The sequence below is a fragment of the Lonchura striata genome, chromosome 6, assembly GCF_050655825.1.
Source record: "Lonchura striata isolate lonStrDom1 chromosome 6, ASM5065582v1, whole genome shotgun sequence".
Taxonomy (NCBI): domain Eukaryota; kingdom Metazoa; phylum Chordata; class Aves; order Passeriformes; family Estrildidae; genus Lonchura; species Lonchura striata.
The window spans coordinates 6,956,028-6,980,543 of NC_140708.1; the positions used below are offsets into that span (position 1 = coordinate 6,956,028).

At 52.5% G+C, this 24,516-nt stretch overlaps 1 protein-coding gene across 11 annotated transcripts in view; it reads right to left on the reverse strand.

The window, feature by feature from the left end:
- LOC144246586 (uncharacterized) overlaps window positions 1-24,516 on the reverse strand; it is a 527,485-nt gene that overhangs the window by 74,122 nt on the left and 428,847 nt on the right. The gene's annotated exons all lie outside the window — the stretch shown is intronic.

The following is a 24,516-nucleotide window of genomic DNA, read 5'->3' on the forward strand; positions in this document are numbered from 1 at the left end:
TCTCTTGGGTCTATCAGGGCAGCACAGTTTTGAGGTGGGGACAACTTGGGCCTACGATCAATCCTTCGATATAAGGATTTTTTGCAGTCAGGTCCTAGGCCAGGGGCCCCTGGGCACATCCTTTGTCCCTTTTCTCTGGGAAAGAAAACTCACAGGTCTGGGTTCCTGATGTCAGTTTGTAGGGCTCCCTTGGGTCAATCAGGGCAGAACAAGTTTGAGGTGGGGACAACTTTGGTCTGGGTTCCATCGTTCGATATAAGGATTTTTTCCAGTCAGGTCCCGGCCCAGGGGCCCCTGGGCACTTCCTTTGTCCCTTTTCCCTTGGAAAGAAAACTCACAGGTCCAGGTTCCTGATGTCAGTTTGTAGGGCTCCCTTGGGTCTATCAGGGTAGCACAAGTTTGCGGTGGGGACAACTTAATTCTGGGGTCCATCCTTCGATATAGGAATTTTTTGCAGTCAGGTCCTGGGCCAGGGGCCCCTGGGCACACCCTTTGGACATTTCCCCTGGGAAAGAAAACTCACAGGTCCAGGTTCCTGATGTCAGTTTGTAGGGCTCCCTTGGGTCTATCAGGGCAGCAGAAGTTTCAGGTGGGGACAACTTTGGTCTGGGGTCCATCCTTCGATATAAGGATTTTTTGTCAGTCAGGTCCCAGGCCAGGGCCAGGGGCCCCTGGGCACATGTTTGTGCCTTTTCCCTGGGAAACAAAACTCACAGGTCCAGGTTCCTGATGTCAGTTTGTAGGTCTCTCTTGGGTCTATCAGGGCAGCACAGGTTTGAGGTGTTGACAACTTGGGTCTACGATCAATCCGTCGATATAAGGATTTTTTGCAGTCAGGTCCTGGGCCAGGGGCCCCTGGGAACATCCTTTGTCCCTTTTCCCTGGGAAAGAAAACTCACAGGTCCAGGTTCCTGATGTCAGTTTGTAGGGCTCCCTTGGGTCTATCAAGGCAGCACAAGTTTGAGGTGGGGACAACTTTGGTCTGGGGTCCATCCTTCGATATAAGGATTTTTTGCAGTCAGGCCCAGCCGAGGGCCAGGCGCCTCTGGGCACATCCTTTGTCCCTTTTCCCTTGGAAAGAAAACTCACAGGTCCAGGTTCCTGATGTCAGTTTGTAGGGCTCCCTTGGGTCTATCAGGGCAGCACAAGTTTGAGGTGGGGACAACTTTGGTCTGGGGTCCATCCTTCGATATAAGGATTTTTTGCAGTCAGGTCCTGGGCCAGGGGCCCCTGGGCACATGCTTTGTCCCTTTTCCCTTGGAAAGAAAACTCACAGGTCCAGGTTCCTGATGTCAGTTTGTAGGGCTCCCTTGGGTCTATCAGGGCAGCACAAGTTTGAGGTGGGGACAACTTCTTTCTGGGGTCCATCCTTCGATATATGGATTTTTTCCAGTCAGGTCCTAGGCCAGGGGCCCCTGGGCACATCCTTTGGACATTTTCCCTGGGAAAGAAAACTCACAGGTCCAGGTTCCTGATGTCAGTTTGTAGGGCTCCCTTGGGTCTATCAGGGCAGCACAAGTTTGTGGTGGGGACAACTTCCTTCTGGGGTCCATCCTTCCATATAAGGATTTTTTGCAGTCAGGTCCAGGGCCAGGGGCGCCTGGGCACATGCTTTATCTCTTTTCCCCTGGAAAGAAAACTCACAGGTCCAGGTTCCTGATGTCAGTTTGTAGGGCTCTCTTGGGTCTATCAGGGCAGCACAGGTTTGAGGTGGAAACAACTTCGGCCTACGATCAATCCTTCGATATAAGGATTTTTTGCAGTCAGGTCCTGGGCCAGGGGCCCCTGGGCACATCCTTTGTCCCTTTTCTCTGGGAAAGAACACTCACTGGTCTGGGTTCCTGATGTCAGTTTGTAGGGCTCCCTTGGGTCAATCAGGGCAGAACAAGTTTGAGGTGGGGACAACTTTGGTCTGGGTTCCATCGTTCGATATAAGGATTTTTTCCAGTCAGGTCCAAGCCCAGGGGCCCCTGGGCACATCCTTTGTCCCTTTTCCCTGGGAAAGAAAACTCACAGGTCCAGGATCCTGATGTCAGTTTGTAGGGCTCCCTTGGGTCTATCAGGGTAGCACAAGTTTGCGGTGGGGACAACTTAATTCTGGGGTCCATCCTTCGATATAGGAATTTTTTGCAGTGCGGTCCTGGGCCAGGGGCCCCTGGGCACACCCTTTGGACATTTCCCCTGGGAAAGAAAACTCACAGGTCCAGGTTCCTGATGTCAGTTTGTAGGGCTTCCTTGGGTCTATCAGGGCAGCACAAGTTTGAGGTGGGGACAATTTAGGTCTGGGGTCCATCCTTTGATATAAGGATTTTTTTCCGTCAGGCCCAGCCGAGGGCTAGGGGCCTCTGGGCACATCCTTTGTCCCATTTCCCTGGGAAAGAAAACTCAGCAGTCCAGGTTCCTGATGTCAGTTTGTAGGGCTCTCTTGGGTCTATCAGGGCAGCACAAGTTTGAGGTGGGGGCACCTTTGGTCTGGGGTCCATCCTTCGATATAAGGATTTTTTGCAGTCAGGTCCTGGGCCAGGGGCCCCTGGGCACATGCTTTGTCCCTTTTCCCTGGGAAAGAAAACTCACAGGTCCAGGTTCCTGATATCAGTTTGTAGGGCTCCCTTGCGTCTATCAGGGCAGCACAAGTTTGAGGTGGGGACAACTTTGGTCTGGGGTCCATCCTTCGATATAAGGATTTTTTGCAGTCATGTGCTGGGCCAGGGACCGCTGGGCACATCCTTTGTCCCTTTTCCCTGGGAAAGAAAACTCACAGGTCCAGGTTCCTGATGTCAGTTTGTAGGGCTCCCTTGGGTCTATCAGGGCAGCACAAGTTTGAGGTGGGGACAACTTTGGTCTGGGGTCCATCCTTTGATATAAGGATTTTTTGCAGTCATGTGCTGGGCCAGGGACCGCTGGGCACATCCTTTGTCCCTTTTCCCTGGGAAAGAAAACTCACAGGTCCAGGTTCCTGATATCAGTTTGTAGGGCTCCCTTGCGTCTATCAGGGCAGCACAAGTTTGAGGTGGGGACAACTTTGGTCTGGGGTCCATCCTTCGATATAAGGATTTTTGCAGTCATGTGCTGGGCCAGGGACCGCTGGGCACATCCTTTGTCCCTTTTCCCTGGGAAAGAAAACTCACAGGTCCAGGTTACTGATGTCAGTTTGTAGGGCTCCCTTGGGTCTATCAGGGCAGAACAAGTTTGAGATGGGGACAACTTTGGCCTGGGGTCCATCCTTCCGTATAAGGCTTTTTCTCAGTCAGGTCCTGGGCCAGGGACCCCTGGGCGCATCCTTTGTCCCTTTTCCCTGGGAAAGAAAACTCACAGGTCCAGGTTCCTGATGTCAGTTTGTAGGGCTCTCTTGGGTCTATCAGGGCAGCACAAGTTTGAGGTGGGGACAACTTTGGTCTGGGGTCCATCCTTCGATATAAGGATTTTTTGCAGTCAGGTCCTGGGCCAGGGACCCCTGGGCACATCCTTTGTCCCTTTTCCCTGGGAAAGAAAACTCACAGGTCCAGGTTCCTGATGTCAGTTTGTAGGTCTCTCTTGGGTCTATCAGGGCAGCACAAGTTTGAGGTGGGGACAACTTTGGTCTGGGGTCCATCCTTCGATATAAGGATTTTTTGCAGTCAGGCCCAGCCGAGGGCCAGGCGCCTCTGGGCACATCCTTTGTCCCATTTCCCTGGGAAAGAAAACTCAGCAGTCCAGGTTCCTGATGTCAGTTTGTAGGGCTCCCTTGGGTCTATCAGGGCAGCACAAGTTTGAGGTGGGGACAACTTTGGTCTGGGGTCCATCCTTCGATATAAGGATTTTTTGCAGTCAGGTCCTGGGCCAGGGGCCCCTGGGCACATGCTTTGTCCCTTTTCCCTTGGAAAGAAAACTCACAGGTCCAGGTTCCTGATGTCAGTTTGTAGGGCTCCCTTGGGTCTATCAGGGCAGCACAAGTTTGAGGTGGGGACAACTTTAGTCTGGGGTCCATCCTTCGATATATGGATTTTTTCAAGTCAGGTCCCAGCCCAGGGGCCCCTGGGCACATCCTTTGGACATTTTCCCTGGGAAAGAAAACTCACAGGTCCAGGTTCCTGATGTCAGTTTGTAGGGCTCCCTTGGGTCTATCAGGGCAGCACAAGTTTGTGGTGGGGACAACTTCCTTCTGGGGTCCATCCTTCCATATAAGGATTTTTTGCAGTCAGGTCCAGGGCCAGGGGCCCATGGGCACATGCTTTGTCTCTTTTCCCCTGGAAAGAAAACTCACAGGTCCAGGTTCCTGATGTCAGTTTGTCGGGCTCCCTTGGATTTATCAGGGCAGCAGAAGTTTCAGGTGGGGACAACTTTGGTCTGGGTTCCATCCTTCGATATAAGGATTTTTTGTCAGTCAGGTCCCAGGCCAGGGTCAGGGGCCCCTGGGCACACCCTTTGTGCCTTTTCCCTGGGAAAGAAAACTCACAGGTCCAGGTTCCTGATGTCAGTTTGTAGGGCTCTCTTGGGTCTATCAGGGCAGCACACGTTTGAGGTGTTGACAACTTGGGTCTACGATCAATCCTTCGATATAAGGATTTTTGCAGTCAGGTCCTGGGCCAGGGGCCCCTGGGCACATCCTTTGTCCCTTTTCTCTGGGAAAGAAAACTCACAGGTCCAGGTTCCTGATGTCAGTTTGTAGGGCTCTCTTGGGTATATCAGGGCAGCACAAGTTTGAGGTGGGGACAACTTTGGTCTGGGGTCCATCCTTCGATATAAGGATTTTTTGTCAGTCAGGTCCCAGGCCAGGGCCAGGGGCGCCTGGGCACATCCTTTGTGCCTTTTCCCTGGGAAAGAAAACTCACAGGTCCAGGTTCCTGATGTCAGTTTGTAGGGCTCTCTTGGGTCTATCAGGGCAGCACAGGTTTGAGGTGGGGACAACTTGGGCCTACGATCAATCCTTCGATATAAGGATTTTTTGCAGTCAGGTCCTGGGCCAGGGGCCCCTGGGCACATCCTTTGTCCCTTTTCTCTGGGAAAGAAAACTCACTGGTCTGGGTTCCTGATGTCAGTTTGTAGGGCTCCCTTGGGTCAATCAGGGCAGAACAAGTTTGAGGTGGGGACAACTTTGGTCTGGGTTCCATCGTTCGATATAAGGATTTTTTCCAGTCAGGTCCAAGCCCAGGGGCCCCTGGGCACATCCTTTGTCCCTTTTCCCTGGGAAAGAAAACTCACAGGTCCAGGTTCCTGATGTCAGTTTGTAGGGCTCCCTTGGGTCTATCAGGGTAGCACAAGTTTGCGGTGGGGACAACTTAATTCTGGGGTCCATCCTTCGATATAGGAATTTTTTGCAGTCAGGTCCTGGGCCAGGGGCCCCTGGGCACAACCTTTGGACATTTCCCCTGGGAAAGAAAACTCACAGGTGCAGGTTCCTGATGTCAGTTTGTAGGGCTTCCTTGGGTCTATCAGGGCAGCACAAGTTTGAGGTGGGGACAATTTAGGTCTGGGGTCCATCCTTTGATATAAGGATTTTTTTCCGTCAGGCCCAGCCGAGGGCCAGGGGCCTCTGGGCACATCCTTTGTCCCATTTCCCTGGGAAAGAAAACTCAGCAGTCCAGGTTCCTGATGTCAGTTTGTAGGGCTCTCTTGGGTCTATCAGGGCAGCACAAGTTTGAGGTGGGGGCACCTTTGGTCTGGGGTCCATCCTTCGATATAAGGATTTTTTGCAGTCAGGTCCTGGGCCAGGGGCCCCTGGGCACATGCTTTGTCCCTTTTCCCTTGGAAAGAAAACTCACAGGTCCAGGTTCCTGATGTCAGTTTGTAGGGCTCCCTTGGGTCTATCAGGGCAGCACAAGTTTGAGGTGGGGACAACTTTGGTCTGGGGTCCATCCTTTGATATAAGGATTTTTTGCAGTCATGTGCTGGGCCAGGGACCGCTGGGCACATCCTTTGTCCCTTTTCCCTGGGAAAGAAAACTCACAGGTCCAGGTTACTGATGTCAGTTTGTAGGGCTCCCTTGGGTCTATCAGGGCAGCACAAGTTTGAGGTGGGGACAACTTTCTTCTGGGGTCCATCCTTCCATATAATGATTTTTTGCAGTCAGGTCCTGGGCCAGGGGCCCATGGGCACATGCTTTGTCTCTTTTCCCTGGAAAGAAAACTCACAGGTCCAGGTTCCTGATGTCAGTTTGTAGGGCTCCCTTGGGTCTATCAGGGCAGCAGAAGTTTCAGGTGGGGACAACTTTGGTCTGGGGTCCATCCTTCGATATAAGATTTTTTGTCAGTCAGGGCCCAGGCCAGGGCCAGGGGCCCCTGGGCACATCCTTTGTGCCTTTTCCCTGGGAAAGAAAACTCACAGGTCCAGGTTCCTGATGTCAGTTTGTAGGGCTCTCTTGGGTCTATCAGGGCAGCACAGGTTTGAGGTGTTGACAACTTGGGTCTACGATCAATCCTTCGATATAAGGATTTTTTGCAGTCAGGTCGTGGGCCAGGGGCCTCTGGGCACATCCTTTGTCCCTTTTCTCTGGGAAAGAAAACTCACAGGTCCAGGTTCCTGATGTCAGTTTGTAGGGCTCTCTTGGGTATATCAGGGCAGCACAAGTTTGAGGTGGGGACAACTTCTTTCTGGGGTCCATCCTTCGATATAGGAATTTTTTGTCAGTCAGGTCCCAGCCCAGGGTCAGTGGCGCCTAGGCACATCCTTTGTGCCTTTTCCCTGGGAAAGAAAACTCACAGGTCCAGGTTCCTGATGTCAGTTTGTAGGGCTCTCTTGGGTCTATCAGGGCAGCACAGGTTTGAGGTGGGGACAACTTGGGCCTACGATCAATCCTTCGATATAAGGATTTTTTGCAGTCAGGTCCTGGGCCAGGGGCCCCTGGGCACATGCTTTGTCCCTTTTCCCTTGGAAAGAAAACTCACAGGTCCAGGTTCCTGATGTCAGTTTGTAGGGCTCCCTTGGGTTTATCAGGGCAGCAGAATTTTCAGGTGGGGACAACTTTGGTCTGGGGTCCATCCTTCGATATAAGGATTTTTTGTCAGTCAGTTTCCAGGCCAGGGCCAGGGGCCCCTGGGCACATCCTTTGTGCCTTTTCCCTGGGAAAGAAAACTCACAGGTCCAGGTTCCTGATGTCAGTTTGTAGGGGTCTCTTGGGTCTATCAGGGCAGCCCAGGTTTGAGGTGTTGACAATTTGGGTCTACGATCAGTCCTTCGATATAAGGATTTTTTGCAGTCAGGTCCTGGGCCAGATGCCCCTGGGCACATCCTTTGTCCCTTTTCCCTGGGAAAGAAAACTCACAGGTCCAGGTTCCTGATGTCAGTTTGTAGGGCTCTCTTGGGTATATCAGGGCAGCACAAGTTTGAGGTGGGGACAACTTCCTTCTGGGGTCCATCCTTCGATATTGGAATTTTTTGCAGTCAGGTCCTGGGCCAGGGGCCCCTGGGCACATCCTTTGTCCCTTTTCCCTGGGAAAGAAAACTCACAGGTCCAGGTTCCTGATGTCAGTTTGTAGGGCTCCCTTGGGTCTATCAGGGCAGCACAAGTTTGAGGTGGGGACAACTTTGGTCTGGGGTCCATCCTTCGATATAAGGATTTTTTGCAGTCAGGTCCTGGGCCAGGGACCCCTGGGCACATCCTTTGTCCCTTTTCCCTGGGAAAGAAAACTCACAGGTCCAGGTTCCTGATGTCAGTTTGTAGGGCTCCCTTGCGTCTATCAGGGCAGCACAAGTTTGAGGTGGGGACAACTTTGGTCTGGGGTCCATCCTTTGATATAAGGATTTTTTGCAGTCATGTGCTGGGCCAGGGACCGCTGGGCACATCCTTTGTCCCTTTTCCCTGGGAAAGAAAACTCACAGGTCCAGGTTACTGATGTCAGTTTGTAGGGCTCCCTTGGGTCTATCAGGGCAGAACAAGTTTGAGATGGGGACAACTTTGGTCTGGGGTCCATCCTTCCGTATAAGGATTTTTCTCAGTCAGGTCCTGGGCCAGGGACCCCTGGGCGCATCCTTTGTCCCTTTTCCCTGGGAAAGAAAACTCACAGGTCCAGGTTCCTGATGTCAGTTTGTAGGGCTCTCTTGGGTCTATCAGGGCAGCACAAGTTTGAGGTGGGGACAACTTTGGTCTGGGGTCCATCCTTCGATATAAGGATTTTTTGCAGTCAGGTCCTGGGCCAGGGACCCCTGGGCACATCCTTTGTCCCTTTTCCCTGGGAAAGAAAACTCACAGGTCCAGGTTCCTGATGTCAGTTTGTAGGTCTCTCTTGGGTCTATCAGGGCAGCACAAGTTTGAGGTGGGGACAACTTTGGTCTGGGGTCCATCCTTCGATATAAGGATTTTTTGCAGTCAGGCCCAGCCGAGGGCCAGGCGCCTCTGGGCACATCCTTTGTCCCATTTCCCTGGGAAAGAAAACTCAGCAGTCCAGGTTCCTGATGTCAGTTTGTAGGGCTCCCTTGGGTCTATCAGGGCAGCACAAGTTTGAGGTGGGGACAACTTTGGTCTGGGGTCCATCCTTCGATATAAGGATTTTTTGCAGTCAGGTCCTGGGCCAGGGGCCCCTGGGCACATGCTTTGTCCCTTTTCCCTTGGAAAGAAAACTCACAGGTCCAGGTTCCTGATGTCAGTTTGTAGGGCTCCCTTGGGTCTATCAGGGCAGCACAAGTTTGAGGTGGGGACAACTTCTTTCTGGGGTCCATCCTTCGATATATGGATTTTTTCAAGTCAGGTCCCAGCCCAGGGGCCCCTGGGCACATCCTTTGGACATTTTCCCTGGGAAAGAAAACTCACAGGTCCAGGTTCCTGATGTCAGTTTGTAGGGCTCCCTTGGGTCTATCAGGGCAGCACAAGTTTGTGGTGGGGACAACTTCCTTCTGGGGTCCATCCTTCCATATAAGGATTTTTTGCAGTCAGGTCCAGGGCCAGGGGCCCATGGGCACATGCTTTGTCTCTTTTCCCCTGGAAAGAAAACTCACAGGTCCAGGTTCCTGATGTCAGTTTGTCGGGCTCCCTTGGATTTATCAGGGCAGCAGAAGTTTCAGGTGGGGACAACTTTGGTCTGGGTTCCATCCTTCGATATAAGGATTTTTTGTCAGTCAGGTCCCAGGCCAGGGCCAGGGGCCCCTGGGCACACCCTTTGTGCCTTTTCCCTGGGAAAGAAAACTCACAGGTCCAGGTTCCTGATGTCAGTTTGTAGGGCTCTCTTGGGTCTATCAGGGCAGCACACGTTTGAGGTGTTGACAACTTGGGTCTACGATCAATCCTTCGATATAAGGATTTTTGCAGTCAGGTCCTGGGCCAGGGGCCCCTGGGCACATCCTTTGTCCCTTTTCTCTGGGAAAGAAAACTCACAGGTCCAGGTTCCTGATGTCAGTTTGTAGGGCTCTCTTGGGTATATCAGGGCAGCACAAGTTTGAGGTGGGGACAACTTTGGTCTGGGGTCCATCCTTCGATATAAGGATTTTTTGTCAGTCAGGTCCCAGGCCAGGGCCAGGGGCGCCTGGGCACATCCTTTGTGCCTTTTCCCTGGGAAAGAAAACTCACAGGTCCAGGTTCCTGATGTCAGTTTGTAGGGCTCTCTTGGGTCTATCAGGGCAGCACAGGTTTGAGGTGGGGACAACTTGGGCCTACGATCAATCCTTCGATATAAGGATTTTTTGCAGTCAGGTCCTGGGCCAGGGGCCCCTGGGCACATCCTTTGTCCCTTTTCTCTGGGAAAGAAAACTCACTGGTCTGGGTTCCTGATGTCAGTTTGTAGGGCTCCCTTGGGTCAATCAGGGCAGAACAAGTTTGAGGTGGGGACAACTTTGGTCTGGGTTCCATCGTTCGATATAAGGATTTTTTCCAGTCAGGTCCAAGCCCAGGGGCCCCTGGGCACATCCTTTGTCCCTTTTCCCTGGGAAAGAAAACTCACAGGTCCAGGTTCCTGATGTCAGTTTGTAGGGCTCCCTTGGGTCTATCAGGGTAGCACAAGTTTGCGGTGGGGACAACTTAATTCTGGGGTCCATCCTTCGATATAGGAATTTTTTGCAGTCAGGTCCTGGGCCAGGGGCCCCTGGGCACAACCTTTGGACATTTCCCCTGGGAAAGAAAACTCACAGGTGCAGGTTCCTGATGTCAGTTTGTAGGGCTTCCTTGGGTCTATCAGGGCAGCACAAGTTTGAGGTGGGGACAATTTAGGTCTGGGGTCCATCCTTTGATATAAGGATTTTTTTCCGTCAGGCCCAGCCGAGGGCCAGGGGCCTCTGGGCACATCCTTTGTCCCATTTCCCTGGGAAAGAAAACTCAGCAGTCCAGGTTCCTGATGTCAGTTTGTAGGGCTCTCTTGGGTCTATCAGGGCAGCACAAGTTTGAGGTGGGGGCACCTTTGGTCTGGGGTCCATCCTTCGATATAAGGATTTTTTGCAGTCAGGTCCTGGGCCAGGGGCCCCTGGGCACATGCTTTGTCCCTTTTCCCTTGGAAAGAAAACTCACAGGTCCAGGTTCCTGATGTCAGTTTGTAGGGCTCCCTTGGGTCTATCAGGGCAGCACAAGTTTGAGGTGGGGACAACTTTGGTCTGGGGTCCATCCTTTGATATAAGGATTTTTTGCAGTCATGTGCTGGGCCAGGGACCGCTGGGCACATCCTTTGTCCCTTTTCCCTGGGAAAGAAAACTCACAGGTCCAGGTTACTGATGTCAGTTTGTAGGGCTCCCTTGGGTCTATCAGGGCAGCACAAGTTTGAGGTGGGGACAACTTTCTTCTGGGGTCCATCCTTCCATATAATGATTTTTTGCAGTCAGGTCCTGGGCCAGGGGCCCATGGGCACATGCTTTGTCTCTTTTCCCTGGAAAGAAAACTCACAGGTCCAGGTTCCTGATGTCAGTTTGTAGGGCTCCCTTGGGTCTATCAGGGCAGCAGAAGTTTCAGGTGGGGACAACTTTGGTCTGGGGTCCATCCTTCGATATAAGATTTTTTGTCAGTCAGGGCCCAGGCCAGGGCCAGGGGCCCCTGGGCACATCCTTTGTGCCTTTTCCCTGGGAAAGAAAATTCACAGGTCCAGGTTCCTGATGTCAGTTTGTAGGGCTCTCTTGGGTCTATCAGGGCAGCACAGGTTTGAGGTGTTGACAACTTGGGTCTACGATCAATCCTTCGATATAAGGATTTTTTGCAGTCAGGTCGTGGGCCAGGGGCCTCTGGGCACATCCTTTGTCCCTTTTCTCTGGGAAAGAAAACTCACAGGTCCAGGTTCCTGATGTCAGTTTGTAGGGCTCTCTTGGGTATATCAGGGCAGCACAAGTTTGAGGTGGGGACAACTTCTTTCTGGGGTCCATCCTTCGATATAGGAATTTTTTGTCAGTCAGGTCCCAGCCCAGGGTCAGTGGCGCCTAGGCACATCCTTTGTGCCTTTTCCCTGGGAAAGAAAACTCACAGGTCCAGGTTCCTGATGTCAGTTTGTAGGGCTCTCTTGGGTCTATCAGGGCAGCACAGGTTTGAGGTGGGGACAACTTGGGCCTACGATCAATCCTTCGATATAAGGATTTTTTGCAGTCAGGTCCTGGGCCAGGGGCCCCTGGGCACATGCTTTGTCCCTTTTCCCTTGGAAAGAAAACTCACAGGTCCAGGTTCCTGATGTCAGTTTGTAGGGCTCCCTTGGGTTTATCAGGGCAGCAGAATTTTCAGGTGGGGACAACTTTGGTCTGGGGTCCATCCTTCGATATAAGGATTTTTTGTCAGTCAGTTTCCAGGCCAGGGCCAGGGGCCCCTGGGCACATCCTTTGTGCCTTTTCCCTGGGAAAGAAAACTCACAGGTCCAGGTTCCTGATGTCAGTTTGTAGGGGTCTCTTGGGTCTATCAGGGCAGCCCAGGTTTGAGGTGTTGACAATTTGGGTCTACGATCAGTCCTTCGATATAAGGATTTTTTGCAGTCAGGTCCTGGGCCAGGGGCCCCTGGGCACATCCTTTGTCCCTTTTCTCTGGGAAAGAAAACTCACAGGTCCAGGTTCCTGATGTCAGTTTGTAGGGCTCTCTTGGGTATATCAGGGCAGCACAAGTTTGAGGTGGGGACAACTTCCTTCTGGGGTCCATCCTTCGATATTGGAATTTTTTGCAGTCAGGTCCTGGGCCAGGGGCCCCTGGGCACATCCTTTGTCCCTTTTCCCTGGGAAAGAAAACTCACAGGTCCAGGTTCCTGATGTCAGTTTGTAGGGCTCCCTTGGGTCTATCAGGGCAGCACAAGTTTGAGGTGGGGACAACTTTGGTCTGGGGTCCATCCTTCGATATAAGGATTTTTTGCAGTCAGGTCCTGGGCCAGGGACCCCTGGGCACATCCTTTGTCCCTTTTCCCTGGGAAAGAAAACTCACAGGTCCAGGTTCCTGATGTCAGTTTGTAGGGCTCCCTTGCGTCTATCAGGGCAGCACAAGTTTGAGGTGGGGACAACTTTGGTCTGGGGTCCATCCTTTGATATAAGGATTTTTTGCAGTCATGTGCTGGGCCAGGGACCGCTGGGCACATCCTTTGTCCCTTTTCCCTGGGAAAGAAAACTCACAGGTCCAGGTTACTGATGTCAGTTTGTAGGGCTCCCTTGGGTCTATCAGGGCAGAACAAGTTTGAGATGGGGACAACTTTGGTCTGGGGTCCATCCTTCCGTATAAGGATTTTTCTCAGTCAGGTCCTGGGCCAGGGACCCCTGGGCGCATCCTTTGTCCCTTTTCCCTGGGAAAGAAAACTCACAGGTCCAGGTTCCTGATGTCAGTTTGTAGGGCTCTCTTGGGTCTATCAGGGCAGCACAAGTTTGAGGTGGGGACAACTTTGGTCTGGGGTCCATCCTTCGATATAAGGATTTTTTGCAGTCAGGTCCTGGGCCAGGGACCCCTGGGCACATCCTTTGTCCCTTTTCCCTGGGAAAGAAAACTCACAGGTCCAGGTTCCTGATGTCAGTTTGTAGGTCTCTCTTGGGTTTATCAGGGCAGCACAAGTTTGAGGTGGGGACAACTTTGGTCTGGGGTCCATCCTTCGATATAAGGATTTTTTGCAGTCAGGTCCCAGCCCTGGAGCCCCTGGGCACATCCTTTGTCCCTTTTCCCTGGGAAAGAAAACTCACAGGTCCAGGTTCCTGATGTCAGTTTGTAGGGCTCTCTTGGGTCTATCAGGGCAGCACAAGTTTGAGGTGGGGACAACTTTAGTCTGGGGTCCATCCTTCCATATAAGGATTTTTTGGAGTCAGGTCCTGGGCCTGGGGCCCATGGGCACATGCTTTGTCTCTTTTCCCTGGAAAGAAAACTCACAGGTCCAGGTTCCTGATGTCAGTTTGTAGGGCTCCCTTGGGTCTATCAGGGCAGCAGAAGTTTCAGTTGGGGACAACTTTGGTCTGGGGTCCATCCTTCGATATAAGGATTTTTTGTCAGTCAGGGCCCGGGCCAGGGCCAGGGCCCCCTGGGCACATGCTTTGTGCCTTTTCCCTTGGAAAGAAAACTCACAGGTCCAGGTTCCTGATGTCAGTTTGTAGGGCTCTCTTGGGTCTATCAGGGCAGCACAGGTTTGAGGTGTTGACAACTTGGGTCTACGATCAATCCGTCGATATAAGGATTTTTTGCAGTCAGGTCGTGGGCCAGGGGCCCCTGGGCACATCCTTTGTCCCTTTTCCCTGGGAAAGAAAACTCACAGGTCCAGGTTCCTGATGTCAGTTTGTAGGGCTCCCTTGTGTCTATCAGGGCAGCACAAGTTTGAGGTGGAGACAACTTTGATCTGGGGTCCATCCTTCGATATAAGGATTTTTTGCAGTCAGGGCCAGCCGAGGGCCAGGGGCCTCTGTGCACATCGTTTGTCCCATTTCCCTGGGAAAGAAAACTCACCAGTCCAGGTTCCTGATGTCAGTTTGTAGGGCTCCCTTGGGTCTATCAGGGCAGCACAAGTTTGAGGTGGGGACAACTTTGGTCTGGGGTCCATCCTTCGATATAAGGATTTTTTGCAGTCAGGTCCTGGGCCAGGGGCCCCTGGGCACATGCTTTGTCCCTTTTCCCTTGGAAAGAAAACTCACAGGTCCAGGTTCCTGATGTCAGTTTGTCGGGCTCCCTTGGGTCTATCAGGGCAGCACAAGTTTGAGGTGGGGACAACTTTGGTCTGGGGTCCATCCTTCGATATATGGATTTTTTCCAGTCAGGTTCCAGCCCAGGGGCCCCTGGGCACATCCTTTGTGCCTTTTCCCTGGGAAAGAAAACTCACAGGTCCAGGTTCCTGATGTCAGTTTGTAGGGCTCCCTTGGGTCTATCAGGGCAGCACAAGTTTGTGGTGGGGACAACTTCCTTCTGGGGTCCATCCTTCCATATAAGGATTTTTTGCAGTCAGGTCCTGGGCCAGGGGCCCATGAGCACATGCTTTGTCTCTTTTCCCCTGGAAAGAAAACTCACAGGTCCAGGTTCCTGATGTCAGTTTGTAGGGCTCCCTTGGGTTTATCAGGGCAGCAGAAGTTTCAGGTGTGGACAACTTTGGTCTGGGGTCCATCCTTCGATATAAGGATTTTTTGTCAGTCAGGTTCCAGGCCAGGGCCAGGGGCCCCTGGGCACATCCTTTGTGCCTTTTCCCTGGGAAAGAAAACTCACAGGTCCAGGTTCCTGATGTCAGTTTGTAGGGCTCTCTTGGGTATATCAGGGCAGCACAAGTTTGAGGTGGGGACAACTTCCTTCTGGGGTCCATCCTTCGATATAGGAATTTTTTGCAGTCAGGTCCCAGCCCAGGGGCCCCTGGGCACATCCTTTGTCCCTTTTCCCTGGGAAAGAAAACTCACAGGTCCAGGTTCCTGATGTCAGTTTGTAGGGCTCCCTTGGGTCTATCAGGGCAGCACAAGTTTGTGGTGGGGACAACTTCCTTCTGGGGTCCATCCTTCCATATAAGGATTTTTTGCAGTCAGGTCCAGGGCCAGGGGCCCATGGGCACATGCTTTGTCTCTTTGCCCCTGGAAAGAAAACTCACAGGTCCAGGTTCCTGATGTCAGTTTGTAGGGCTCCCTTGGGTCTATCAGGGCAGCACAAGTTTGAGGTGGGGACAACTTTGGTCTGGGGTCCATCCTTCGATATATGGATTTTTTGCAGTCAGGTCCCAGCCCAGTGGCCCCTGGGCACATCCTTTAGACTTTTTCCCTGGGAAAGAAAACTCACAGGTCCAGGTTCCTGATGTCAGTTTGTAGGGCTCCCTTGGGTCTATCAGGGCAGCACAAGCTTGTGGTGGGGACAACTTCCTTCTGGGGTCCATCCTTCCATATAAGGATTTTTTGCAGTCAGGTCCTGGGCCAGGGGCCCATGGGCACATGCTTTGTCTCTTTTCCCCTGGAAAGAAAACTCACAGGTCCAGGTTCCTGATGTCAGTTTGTAGGGCTCCCTTGGGTTTATCAGGGCAGCAGAAGTTTCAGGTGGGGACAACTTTGGTCTGGGGTCCATCCTTCGATATAAGGATTTTTTGTCAGTCAGGTCCCAGGCCAGGGCCAGGGGCCCCTGGGCACATCCTTTGTGCCTTTTCCCTGGGAAAGAAAACTCACAGGTCCAGGTTCCTGATGTCAGTTTGTAGGGCTCCCTTGGGTCTATCAGGGCAGCACAATTTTGAGGTGGGGACAACTTTCTTCTGGGGTCCATCCTTCGATATAGGAATTTTTTGCAGTCAGGTCCTGGGCCAGGGACCGCTGGGCACATCCTTTGTCCCATTTCCCTGGGAAAGAAAACTCAGCAGTCCAGGTTCCTGATGTCAGTTTGTAGGGCTCTCTTGGGTCTATCAGGGCAGCACAGGTTTGAGGTGGGGACAACTTGGGTCTACGATCAATCCTTTCATATAAGGATTTTTTGCAGTCAGGTCCTGGGCCAGGGTCCCCTGGGCGCATGCTTTGTCCCTTTTCCCTGGGAAAGAAAACTTACAGGTCCAGGTTCCTGATGTCAGTTTGTAGGGCTCTCTTGGATATATCAGGGCAGCACAAGTTTGAGGTGGGGACAACTTTGGTCTGGGGTCCATCCTTCGATATAGGAATTTTTTGCAGTCAGGTCCTGGGCCAGGGGCCCCTGGGCACATCCTTTGTCCCTTTTCCCTGGGAAAGAAAACTCACCAGTCCAGGTTCCTGATGTCAGTTTGTAGGGCTCCCTTGCGTCTATCAGGGCAGTACAGGTTTGAAGTGGGGAGAACTTTGGTCTGGGGTCCATCCTTCGATATAAGGATTTTTTGCAGTCAGGGCCCAGCCCAGGGCCAGCGGCCCCTGGGCACATCCTTTGTGCCTTTTCCCTGGGAAAGAAAACTCAGAGGTCCAGGTTCCTGATGTCAGTTTGTAGGGTACTCTTGGGTCTATCAGGGCAGCACAGGTTTGAGGTGGGGACAACTTGGGTCTACGATCAATCCTTCGATATAAGGATTTTTTGCAGTCAGGTCCTGGGCCAGGGGTCCCTGGGCACATCCTTTGTCCCTTTTCTCTGGGAAAGAAAACTCACAGGTCTGGGTTCCTGATGTCAGTTTGTAGGGCTCCCTTGGTTCAATCAGGGCAGAACAAGTTTGAGGTGGGGACAACTTTAGTCTGGGGTCCATCCTTCGATATAAGGATTTTTTCCAGTCAGGTCCCGGCCCAGGAGCCCCTGGGCACATGCTTTGTCCCTTTTCCCTTTGAAAGAAAACTCACAGGTCCAGGTTCCTGATGTCAGTTTGTAGGGCTCCCTTGGGTCTATCAGGGCAGCACAAGTTTGCGGTGGGGAAAACTTACTTCTGGGGTCCATCCTTCGATATAGGAATTTTTTGCAGTCAGGTCCCCGGCCAGGGGCCCCTGGGCACACCCTATGGACATTTCCCCTGGGAAAGAAAACTCACAGGTGCAGGTTCCTGATGTCAGTTTGTAGAGCTTCCTTGGGTCTATGAGGGCAGCACAAGTTTGAGGTGGGGACAATTTTGGTCTGGGGTCCATCCTTCGATATAAGGATTTTTTGCAGTCAGGCCCAGCCGAGGGCCAGATGCCCCTGGGCACATCCTTTGTCCCATTTCCCTGGGAAAGAAAACTCAGCAGTCCAGGTTCCTGATGTCAGTTTGTAGGGCTCTCTTGGGTATATCAGGGCAGCACAAGTTTGAGGTGGGGACAACTTTCTTCTGGGGTCCATCCTTCGATATAGGAATTTTTTGCAGTCAGCTCCTGGGCCAGGGGCCCCTGGGCACATCCTTTGTCCCTTTTCCCTGGGAAAGAAAACTCACAGGTCCAGGTTCCTGATGTCAGTTTGTAGGGCTCCCTTGGGTCTATCAGGGCAGCACAAGTTTGAGGTGGGGACAACTTTGGTCTGGGGTCCATCCTTCGATATAAGGATTTTTTGCAGTCAGGTCCTGGGCCAGGGACCCCTGGGCACATCCTTTGTCCCTTTTCCCTGGGAAAGAAAACTCACAGGTCCAGGTTCCTGATGTCAGTTTGTAGGGCTCTCTTGGGTCTATCAGGGCAGCACAAGTTTGAGGTGGGGACAACTTTGGTCTGGGGTCCATCCTTCCATATAAGGATTTTTTGCAGTCAGGTCCAGGGCCAGGGGCCCATGGGCACATGCTTTGTCTCTTTTCCCCTGGAAAGAAAACTCACAGGTCCAGGTTCCTGATGTCAGTTTGTAGGGCTCCCTTGGGTCTATCAGGGCAGCACAAGTTTCAGGTGGGGACAACTTTGGTCTGGGGTCCATCCTTCGATATAAGGATTTTTTGTCAGTCAGGGTCCAGGCCAGGGCCAGGGGCCCCTGGGCACATCCTTTGTGCCTTTTCCCTGGGAAAGAAAACTCACAGGTCCAGGTTCCTGATGTCAGTTTGTAGGGCTCTCTTGGGTCTATCAGGGCAGCACTGGTTTGAGGTGTTGACAACTTGGGTCTACGATCAATCCTTCGATATAAGGATTTTTTGCAGTCAGGGCCTGGGCCAGGGGCCCCTGGGCACATCCTTTGTCCCATTTCCCTGGGAAACAAAACTCACAGGTCCAGGTTCCTGATGTCAGTTTGTAGGGCTCCCTTGGGTCTATCAGGGCAGCACAAGTTTGAGGTGGGGACAACTTTGGTCTGGGGTCCATCCTTCGATATAAGGATTTTTTGCAGTCAGGCCCAGCCGAGGGCCAGGGGCCTCTGGGCACATCCTTTGTCCCATTTCCCTGGGAAAGAAAACTCAGTAGTCCAGGTTCCTGATGTCAGTTTGTATAGCTCCCTTGGGTCTATCAGGGCAGCACAAGTTTGAGGTGGGGACAACTTTGGTCTGGGGTCCATCCTTCGATATAAGGATTTTTTGCAGTCAGGTCCTGGGCCAGGGGCCCCTGGGCACATGCTTTGTCCCTTTTTCCTTGGAAAGAAAACTCACAGGTCCAGGTTCCTGATGTCAGTTTGTAGGGCTCCCTTGGGTCTATCAGGGCAGCACAAGTTTGAGGTGGGGACAACTTTGGTCTGGGGTCCATCCTTCGATATATGGATTTTTTCCAGTCAGGTCCCAGCCCAGTGGCCCCTGAGCACATCCTTTGGACATTTTCCCTGGGAAAGAAAACTCACAGGTCCAGGTTCCTGATGTCAGTTTGTAGGGCTCCCTTGGGTCTATCAGGGCAGCACAAGTTTGTGGTGGGGACAACTTCCTTCTGGGGTCCATCCTTCGATATAAGGATTTTTTGCAGTCAGGTCCAGGGCCAGGGGCCCATGGGCACATGCTTTGTCTCTTTTCCCCTGGAAAGAAAACTCACAGGTCCAGGTTCCTGATGTCAGTTTGTAGGGCTCCCTTGGGTCTATCAGGGCAGCACAAGTTTGAGGTGGGGACAACTTTGGTCTGGGGTCCATCCTTCGATATAAGGATTTTTTGTCAGTCAGGGCCCAGGCCAGGGCCAGGGGCCCCTGGGCACATCCTTTGTGCCTTTTCCCTGGGAAAGAAAACTCACAGGTCCAGGTTCCTGATGTCAGTTTGTAGGGCTCTCTTGGGTCTATCAGGGCAGCACTGGTTTGAGGTGTTGACAACTTGGGTCTACGATCAATCCTTCGATATAAGGATTTTTTGCAGTCAGGGCCTGGGCCAGGGGCCCCTGGGCACATCCTTTGTCCCATTTCCCTGGGAAAGAGAACTCACAGGTCCAGGTTCCTGATGTCAGTTTGTAGGGCTCCCTTGGGTCTATCAGGGCAGCACAAGTTTGAGGTGGGGACAACTTTGGTCTGGGGTCCATCCTTCGATATAAGGATTTTTTGCAGTCAGGCCCAGCCGAGGGCCAGGGGCCTCTGGGCACATCCTTTGTCCCATTTCCCTGGGAAAGAAAACTCAGCAGTCCAGGTTCCTGATGTCAGTTTGTATAGCTCCCTTGGGTCTATCAGGGCAGCACAAGTTTGAGGTGGGGACAACTTTGGTCTGGGGTCCATCCTTCGATATAAGGATTTTTTGCAGTCAGGTCCTGGGCCAGGGGCCCCTGGGCACATGCTTTGTCCCTTTTTCCTTGGAAAGAAAACTCACAGGTCCAGGTTCCTGATGTCAGTTTGTAGGGCTCCCTTGGGTCTATCAGGGCAGCACAAGTTTGAGGTGGGGACAACTTTGGTCTGGGGTCCATCCTTCGATATATGGATTTTTTCCAGTCAGGTCCCAGCCCAGTGGCCCCTGAGCACATCCTTTGTCCCTTTTCCCTGGGAAAGAAAACTCACAGGTCCAGGTTCCTGATGTCAGTTTGTAGGGCTCCCTTGGGTCTATCAGGGCAGCACAAGTTTGTGGTGGGGACAACTTTGGTCTGGGGTCCATCCTTCGATATAAGGATTTTTTGCAGTCAGGGCCCAGCCCAGGGCCAGGGGCCCCTGGGCACATCCTTTGTGCCTTTTCCCTGGGAAAGAAAACTCACAGGTCCAGGTTCCTGATGTCAGTTTGTAGGGCTCTCTTGGGTCTATCAGGGCAGCACAGGTTTGAAGTGGGGACAACTTGGGTCTACGATCAATCCTTCGATATAAGGATTTTTTGCAGTCAGGTCCTGGGCCAGGGGCCCCTGGGCACATCCTTTGTCCCTTTTCTCTGGGAAAGAAAATTCACAGGTCTGGGTTCCTGATGTCAGTTTGTAGGGCTCCCTTGGTTCAATCAGGGCAGAACAAGTTTGAGGTGGGGACAACTTTGGTCTGGGGTCCATCCTTCGATATAAGGATTTTTTCCAGTCAGGTCCCGGCCCAGGAGCCCCTGGGCACATCCTTTGTCCCATTTCCCTTGGAAAGAAAACTCACAGGTCCAGGTTCCTGATGTCAGTTTGTAGGGCTCCCTTGGGTCTATCAGGGCAGCACAAGTTTGCGGTGGGGAAAACTTACTTCTGGGGTCCATCCTTCGATATAGGAATTTTTTGCAGTCAGGTCCCCGGCCAGGGGCCCCTGGGCACACCCTTTGGACATTTCCCCTGGGAAAGAAAACTCACAGGTGCAGGTTCCTGATGTCAGTTTGTAGAGCTGCCTTGGGTCTATCAGGGCAGCACAAGTTTGAGGTGGGGACAACTTTGGTCTGGGGTCCATCCTTCGATATAAGGATTTTTTGAAGTCAGGCCCAGCCGAGGGCCAGGGGCCTCTGGGCACATCCTTTGTCCCATTTCCCTGGGAAAGAAAACTCACAGGTCCAGGTTCCTGATGTCAGTTTGTAGGGCTCCCTTGGGTCTATCAGGGCAGCACAAGTTTGTGGTGGGGACAGCTTTCTTCTGGGGTCCATCCTTCCATATAAGGATTTTTTGCAGTCAGGTCCAGGGCCAGGGGCCCATGGGCATATGCTTTGTCTCTTTTCCCCTGGAAAGAAAACTCACAGGTCCAGGTTCCTGATGTCAGTTTGTAGGGCTCCCTTGGGTTTATCCGGGCAGCAGAAGTTTCAGGTGGGGACAACTTTGGTCTGGGGTCCATCCTTCGATATAAGGATTTTTTGTCAGTCAGGTCCCAGGCCAGGGCCAGGGGCCCCTCGGCACATCCTTTGTGCCTTTTCCCTGGGAAAGAATACTCACAGGTCCAGGTTCCTGATGTCAGTTTGTAGGGCTCTCTTGGGTCTATCAGGGCAGCACAGGTTTGAGGTGTTGACAACTTGGGTCTACGATCAATCCTTCGATATAAGGATTTTTTGCAGTCAGGTCCTGGGCCAGGGGCCCCTGGGCACATCCTTTGTCCCTTTTCTCTGGGAAAGAAAACTCACAGGTCCAGGTTCCTGATGTCAGTTTGTAGGGCTCTCTTGGGTATATCAGGGCAGCACAAGTTTGAGGTGGGGACAACTTCCTTCTGGGGTCCATCCTTCGATATAGGAATTTTTTGCAGTCAGGTCCTGGGCCAGGGGCCCCTGGGCACATCCTTTGTCCCTTTTCCCTGGGAAAGAAAACTCACAGGTCCAGGTTCCTGATGTCAGTTTGTAGGGCTCCCTTGGGTCTATCAGGGCAGCACAAGTTTGAGGTGGGGACAACTTTGGTCTGGGGTCCATCCTTCGATATAAGGATTTTTTGCAGTCAGGTCCTGGGCCAGGGACCCCTGGGCGGATCCTTTGTCCCTTTTCCCTGGGAAAGAAAACTCACAGGTCCAGGTTCCTGATGTCAGTTTGTAGGGCTCTCTTGGGTCTATCCGGGCAGCACAAGTTTGAGGTGGGGACAACTTTCGTCTGGGGTCCATCCTTCGCTATATGGATTTTTTGAAGTCAGGCCCAGCCGAGGGCCAGGGGCCTCTGGGGACATCCTTTGTCCCATTTCCCTGGGAAAGAAAACTCACAGGTCCAGGTTCCTGATGTCAGTTTGTAGGGCTCCCTTGGGTCTATCAGGGCAGCACAAGTTTGTGGTGGGGACAGCTTTCTTCTGGGGTCCATCCTTCCATATAAGGATTTTTTGCAGTCAGGTCCAGGGCCAGGGGCCCATGGGCATATGCTTTGTCTCTTTTCCCCTGGAAAGAAAACTCACAGGTCCAGGTTCCTGATGTCAGTTTGTAGGGCTCCCTTGGGTTTATCAGGGCAGCAGAAGTTTCAGGTGGGGACAACTTTGGTCTGGGGTCCATCCTTCGATATAAGGATTTTTTGTCAGTCAGGTCCCAGGCCAGGGCCAGGGGTCCCTCGGCACATCCTTTGTGCCTTTTCCCTGGGAAAGAAAACTCAAGGTCCAGTTTCCTGATGTCAGTTTGTAGGGCTCCCTTGGGTCTATCAGGGCAGCACAGGTTTGAGGTGTTGACAACTTGGGTCTACGATCAATCCTTCGATATAAGGATTTTTTGCAGTCAGGTCCTGGGCCAGGGGCCCCTGGGCACATCCTTTGTCCCTTTTCTCTGGGAAAGAAAACTCACAGGTCCAGGTTCCTGATGTCAGTTTGTAGGGCTCCCTTGGGTCTATCAGGGCAGCACAAGTTTGAGGTGGGGACAACTTTGGTCTGGGGTCCATCCTTCGATATAGGAATTTTTTGCAGTCAGGTCCTGGGCCAGGGGCCCCTGGGCACATCCTTTGTGCCTTTTCCCTGGGAAAGAAAACTCACAGGTCCAGGTTCCTGATGTCAGTTTGTAGGGCTCCCTTGGGTCTATCAGGGCAGCACAAGTTTGAGGTGGGGACAACTTCCTTCTGGGGTCCATCCTTCGATATAAGGATTTTTTGCAGTCAGGTCCTGGGCCAGGGGCCCCTGGGCACATCCTTTGTCCCTTTTCTCTGGGAAAGAAAACTCACAGGTCCAGGTTCCTGATGTCAGTTTGTAGGGCTCCCTTGGGTCTATCAGGGCAGCACAATTTTGAGGTGGGGACAACTTTGGTCTGGGGTCCATCCTTCGATATAAGGATTTTTTGCAGTCAGGTCCTGGGCCAGGGACCCCTGGGCGGATCCTTTGTCCCTTTTCCCTGGGAAAGAAAACTCACAGGTCCAGGTTCCTGATGTCAGTTTGTAGGGCTCTCTTGGGTCTATCCGGGCAGCACAAGTTTGAGGTGGGGACAACTTTGGTCTGGGGTCCATCCTTCCATATAAGGATTTTTTGCAGTCAGGTCCAGGGCCCGGGGCCCATGGGCACATGCTTTGTCTCTTTTCCCCTGGAAAGAAAACTCACAGGTCCAGGTTCCTGATGTCAGTTTGTAGGGCTCCCTTGGGTCTATCAGGGCAGCAGAAGTTTCAGGTGGGGACAACTTTGGTCTGGGGTCCATCCTTCGATATAAGGATTTTTTGTCAGTCAGGTCCCAGGCCAGGGCCAGGGGCCCCTGGGCACATCCTTTGTGCCTTTTCCCTTGGAAAGAAAACTCACAGGTCCAGGTTCCTGATGTCAGTTTGTAGGGCTCCCTTGGGTCTATCAGGGCAGCACAAGTTTGAGGTGGGGACAACTTTGGTCTGGGGTCCATCCTTCGATATAAGGATTTTTTGCAGTCAGGTCCTGGGCCAGGGGCCCCTGGGCACATGCTTTGTCCCTTTTCCCTTGGAAAGAAAACTCACAGGTTCAGGTTCCTGATGTCAGTTTGTAGGGCTCCCTTGGGTCTATCAGGGCAGCACAAGTTTGAGGTGGGGACAACTTTGGTCTGGGGTCCATCCTTCGATATAAGGATTTTTTGCAGTCAGGCCCAGCCGAGGGCCAGGGGCCTCTGGGCACATCCTTTGTCCCATTTCCCTGGGAAAGAAAACTCAGCAGTCCAGGTTCCTGATGTCAGTTTTTATAGCTCCCTTGGGTCTATCAGGGCAGCACAAGTTTGAGGTGGGGACAACTTTGGTCTGGGGTCCATCCTTCGATATAAGGATTTTTTGAAGTCAGGCCCAGCCGAGGGCCAGGGGCCTCTGGGCACATCCTTTGTGCCTTTTCCCTGGGAAAGAAAACTCACAGGTCCAGGTTCCTGATGTCAGTTTGTAGGGCTCTCTTGGGTCTATCAGGGCAGCACAGGTTTGAGGTGTTGACAACTTGGGTCTACGATCAATCCTTCGATATAAGGATTTTTTGCAGTCAGGTCCTGGGCCAGGGGCCCCTGGGCACATCCTTTGTCCCTTTTCTCTGGGAAAGAAAACTCACAGGTCCAGGTTCCTGATGTCAGTTTGTAGGGCTCTCTTGGGTATATCAGGGCAGCACAAGTTTGAGGTGGGGACAACTTTGGTCTGGGGTCCATCCTTCGATATAGGAATTTTTTGCAGTCAGGTCCTGGGCCAGGGGCCCCTGGGCACATCCTTTGTCCCTTTTCCCTGGGAAAGAAAACTCACAGGTCCAGGTTCCTGATGTCAGTTTGTAGGGCTCCCTTGGGTCTATCAGGGCAGCACAAGTTTGAGGTGGGGACAACTTTGGTCTGGGGTCCATCCTTCGATATAAGGATTTTTTGCAGTTAGGTCCTGGGCCAGGGACCCCTGGGCGGATCCTTTGTCCCTTTACCCTGGGAAAGAAAACTCACAGGTCCAGGTTCCTGATGTCAGTTTGTAGGGCTCTCTTGGGTCTATCCGGGCAGCACAAGTTTGAGGTGGGGACAACTTTGGTCTGGGGTCCATCCTTCCATATAAGGATTTTTTGCAGTCAGGTCCAGGGCCCGGGGCCCATGGGCACATGCTTTGTCTCTTTTCCCCTGGAAAGAAAACTCACAGGTCCAGGTTCCTGATGTCAGTTTGTAGGGCTCCCTTGGGTCTATCAGGGCAGCAGAAGTTTCAGGTGGGGACAACTTTGGTCTGGGGTCCATCCTTCGATATAAGG